The sequence below is a fragment of the Bidens hawaiensis genome, unplaced genomic scaffold (genome assembly GCF_021521415.1).
Source record: "Bidens hawaiensis isolate Kalapana, Puna unplaced genomic scaffold, B.hawaiensis_p1.1 tig00002306_1, whole genome shotgun sequence".
Taxonomy (NCBI): domain Eukaryota; kingdom Viridiplantae; phylum Streptophyta; class Magnoliopsida; order Asterales; family Asteraceae; genus Bidens; species Bidens hawaiensis.
The window spans coordinates 937,345-942,557 of NW_027491123.1; the positions used below are offsets into that span (position 1 = coordinate 937,345).

At 38.9% G+C, this 5,213-nt stretch overlaps 1 pseudogene; it reads right to left on the reverse strand.

Annotated features, from left to right (window-relative positions):
• Positions 1–3,655: 3,655 nt before the first annotated feature.
• On the reverse strand, positions 3,656–4,885 carry LOC143614962 (histone-lysine N-methyltransferase, H3 lysine-9 specific SUVH5-like; annotated as a pseudogene).
• Between the last annotated feature and the right edge of the window lie 328 nt (positions 4,886–5,213).

Below are 5,213 nucleotides of genomic sequence, written 5' to 3' on the forward strand. Positions count from 1 at the left end.
TACAACTCTACTAGCTCTAAACGTTTATTTCATACGCGATTATTTTGTTATCTCACACTCAATTATACCACATTACCACTCCATACGCTCTTATTTCGTAGTCGTTTATTTCATACTCGTACTCGTTTATTTCATACTCGATTATACGCTCTTATTATCATGGCCTCCCAAAGTGCTGCTTCATCCGTCAACATGGGTGCCTCGAACACAGACATAACGGTCGTTCGGATCATCCCCACGAAACGAAACCAAGATGTGTGGCAACATTTCGACCTATGCGAACTGTCTAACGGTCGCCAAAAAGCTCGATGCAAGCACTGTTTGAAGTTCTATGCCAAAGATGCAAACTCCACTTTAAAAGCGCATATACAACAGCGCTTTTGCAAGGCCTTGAAGGACGAAGCGGGAAGTAGTTCGCAGCCGGAGATGACGAATCAAGGAGGGGTGTTTACGTACGACGTTGAAGCGGTACGTCAACAGTTTTCAAACTTTGTGATTCAACAAACACTTCCTTTCAACCACTTCGACAACCCTCAATTCACGGAGATGATGCAAAACTATGTTCAACCACGCTACCAACACGTAAGTCGTTCGACCCTTAGAAGAGATTGTCTTAAAGCATGGAAAAACGCTAAATCCGAACTAATTTCATACTTTTCAAACTTACAAACTGGTGTAAACTTAACAACGGATGTTTGGTCGGTACCTCATGGTTCGCCCGACTCATACATTTGTGTGACGGCTCATTGGGTTGACCCCGAGTCGTGGCAAATGATGAAACGAACCGTTGCGTTTCAATTGTTTGATTACCCGCACACGGGTAGAAATATTTTTCAAATCTTGGATAAAGTCATTCGACAATACAAAATTGAAGATAAAATCTTTTCAATTTCGTTTGATAACGCGTCCAACAATACGGCCGCGGTTGGCCATTTAAAATTAAAGTATAAACCTATTTGTGATGGAGCGTTTTTTCATAGCCGATGCATTGCACATATTATCAACTTGGCCGTGCAAGATGGGTTAAACGTGATCGAAACGCAAAGAAACAGTTTTAAAAGAATGTTACGAGATGTTTTTAGCAACAATAAAACATTTTCAAGATACAAAAAATTTTGTGTAGAAGCTAATTGTCAATGGTTGGGGCCAAATTGGGATTGTCCAACAAGATGGAACTCGACTTGTAATATGTTTGAGAAAGCCATCCAACAAAAAGAATCATTAATTGCGTTTCATCAAATTTTGTCAAGTAGGGGTAAATGTGCACCATATGATCCTAGAAACTGGTTATTGATTGAGATCGTTACGGAGGTCCTTCAAATTTTTAAATCTTGCACAACTAGTTTATCCGGGGTTTACTATCCAACAAGCCCCATTGCTTTACCAAAAATTGCTGTCATGTGCACAAAGTTGAGTGAACTTGATTGTAGGGGTGCACCTTATTTTGATATGGGTGTAAAAATGAAAGAAAAATTTAGAAAATATTTTCAACAACTACCCGCTGTTTTGACATGTGCTGCTGCGTTAAACCCTTGCATCAATGTTGGTGGTGTTGAAGCTTTAATAGAAAAAATTTGTGATGAGCTTGGGTTAAACGACGATCAAAACCCCTATTATAGCCAAACTTTAAAGAATGCTTTCAACACCACCTTGTCAAACATGTATGATGTCTACCTTACAAAATACGGGTCGTCTTCCCAAATTCATGACTCGTTAAGAGCTGTTGCCCAATCCCAATCCCAAACCGACCTTGAAATGGGGATGTACTACATGATTTGGGAAGACGCCGGTAAACGTCAAAGGGTAAACACCCCAAGCAGTGAACTTGGAAGGTATGGTGGTACCAACTTTGTGAAACACATGACTCCGGATGAATTTAGAAGTCTTGATTTGCTGGCTTGGTGGAGAGGTAAGGAGGATGAGTTTCCGATCCTCGCCGCCATGGCCAAAGATTTACTAACGGTCCAAGCTTCCACGGTAGCTTCGGAGTCTGCTTTTTCTGTTTCTGGCAGGGTTATATCGATTAGGAGGACTCGACTCACTGCACCAGCTATAGAGATGTCGATTTGCTACAAGGATTACTTGGACTCTTTAGATAGGGCACAACATCAACGCTCACTCGAGGGGGAAATGGAGTATGAAGCGGGCTTGTATGAAGACGAGGTCAATGAAGGACACACTCAACCAATGACCGATGAAGAAGCCGCGTACGACGATTACCTAAGAAATAGGTCGGGATCGGGTAGCGAAGAAAATTAGTTAAAGAAACAGCAAACATGGAGGCAAATCATGAGTAAGAAACAGCAAGTTGTTCATGTAATCGTCTCTAAGCATTCTTTTTCCTAATATGTGCTCTTATTTACTTGTTGATTTGGATTTTTCTAATTTAGTTAAAGAAACAGCAAACATGGAGGCAAATCATGAACAAACTGCGATTGGGAACAACAGGAGCATCTGCTAGTTCACGATTTAATGTTTGTATTTTTGAGTTAAATCATGAACAACAGTTCTTGGCAGAGATTTCTTCAGTGTTAATGATTTAATGTTTGTATTTTTGAGTTACGAATATGCGATAACGATTTAATGTTTGTATTTTTAATGTAAAAACTATAAATGAAAGTTATGTGTTTTTAATCTTTGGTTTGTTGAAAACACATTCACCAACACACACTCATACTCATCTTCCAAGCAAAGAACCCGAACAACGAAAGCAAAGAATGGCTTCGGTCAGTCCGTTTTGCCTTGTAGTTACCGGTTTGCCTTGTAGTTACCGGTTTGTTTATACTGTTAAAAAATAATGGTCTTCATTAAGTACAAAATATAAAAAACAAATATTCGTATTTGAAACCGCGAAATTTAAAAAAAAAAAAAAAAAAAACCGGTTAATAAAAAAAACCGGTTAATAAAAAAAACCGGTTTATTACCGGTTCTAACCGGTTTCTAAACCGGTCCTAACCGGTTAGACCGGTTAGGGTTTTGACAGAAAAAAACCGGTTATTAACCGGTCCGGTTATTAACCGAACCGGTTTTTTTCCGGGCCAAAAAAAACCGGTCCGGTTAATAACCGAGCCGGTTTTTTTAAAAAAACCGGTTTGTGCACCTCTACCCGATATCATGGAGAGAGTTGTAGGATAGGTTAACCATGTATGGAACGAACTCTCTGGGGAATAATTATATAATGACAAAATGTTACCAGATGTGCGTTATGTTATATCGTGTTATACTCATTAATTACGAACAATCCAAAGTAAATGTACACATTACAACGCAAGTACCCCCGAAAAGCCTATTAACACAGGTTGGTTGTTTGTAAGATCTGCTTTGGCATCATTGCTTTATAGGTTGAAGCTTAAAAGAGATTTTCATTATTGTTTTAGAAGTCAAGGTTAACTCACAACTTAAACACAGTTAAACGGTTAAAATGGATTATAAAGCAACTTCTATAACTAAATATTTTTGAGGTCAAACAAATGATTGACTTGTATATTCAACAACAGGTGGCCCATAACTAGCTAAAACAAGAGAACTAAACATGCTAGCTGTAGCTCATAAGGAAAAAAAAAGTTACAAATACTGAACAACAGACGGGTTGCTAAACTCAAATCCAGATTCAAGCATTTGAAAGGCGCAGAGATGGTAGAACTGATATCAGCAGCTAGCATATATTCAGCATTTGGTGAAGTGCAGGCTGCCCAGGTACTCTATTTAGATGATACTTGAAGATAATCTTACCATCTTCATTTCTTTTTCGTGTATAATGATTACAGTTCTCTCATCCATACTGTTCTTCAACGCCAGATTACCAAGTTTAAGCTCTTGATCTTCTGGTAGCGATTTTGGCCCTAAGAATTTAAGACCACTATGGCCACCATGACCACAATATATCAACATATCAGCAGACCCGATCTCATTTGCGTACCGATGAGAGTCAACCATACTTATAGCCAATTTTTTTTCCTTCAATATTGGTGTAATCAATACCCGATTGAAGTTGGAAGTGAAGACCGATCATCTTAAGCTGTGCCCGGTATTTGAACTTATCCCTGATTTTTACACCACATATGGGGCCTAAGCTCTTTGCAGGCTCCATCCATTTCAGCATTTGCTTTGTTAATTTGACTGCTTCCAAAGGAACCCTCCAATGAGCAATCTTTTCCCCTTTTATCTTCATTCGGTTTTCATGTAAAAGTTGGGGGTAGACTTGATCAAAGACATTCATTGCTTCTTTGATCTTCTCACGTTTTGCGGTTTCCTTTAGCGGTATAGTAGTCGTGACTGCTGATTTTTGGGACGATGATTTGGTTCTGCGCAGCTCTTCTTGTTGAAGTCTTTTAGCTTGATCACCATTTGGATCAATATTTTCCGAGTTCTTCAACGTTTTTCCGCTTGATACATGAATGCTGGTGGTCACCTTTGGACGCTGGTCATGACCCGCTGTTAGAGGGTCCCAAAACTTAACCTTTCCAGTGGGCTTTGAGCCGGATGAAGGTTTGTTTCTGCTGACTTCTGGTTGCTTATTTCTTTTGAGTTTGTCTTCCTCAAAAGATTGAGTCTTCAATGAACTCTCCTTTACGTTAACGCGAGAGTTCATCTTCACAACATTAGAGTCAGCACCAGGCTTCAGCAGCTTCCTCGCGGTTACAGTGGTGGTGACTTTCGGTTTGTGGACACCACCATTGTTTGTACTTCTGGGATCCCAAAATTTCACCTTACCACTTGGTGGTCTTGTGCCGGTAAAATCAGTGGTTCTACCAAATTTATTCTGAACTGTTTGCACCACCAGGTTTGGTCTTTTCAGGTTCTTGTGATCATGATCGTTAGAATCGTCATATTATCGCTTTCTGGGAACAATTGGCTCACATGCGTTCTTCTTCGTAAGCTCCATTTTCAAAACCTGAAACGTTAATTTAGCAAGAAATTAATCAGAATCCTAATAAGACTGTTGCATTCGCGCGCAAACAACAATTGCAGATTTAAAATTAAAAAAAGAAAATTAAAACAACACAAGAAACCTCATATACAGATACAGCAAATCTAATTACAAACCCTAATTTTCACAGCAAAGTATAATGATGAACTATTAGTTTGAATCGAATAACAGATTTACTCAATAAATAAACTCCTCATAAATTAATACTATTAAAAGCCACAATCAAGCATGAAATAACGGATTAAATCGAATCGATGAAAAGACTTACTATAAATTCCACCTA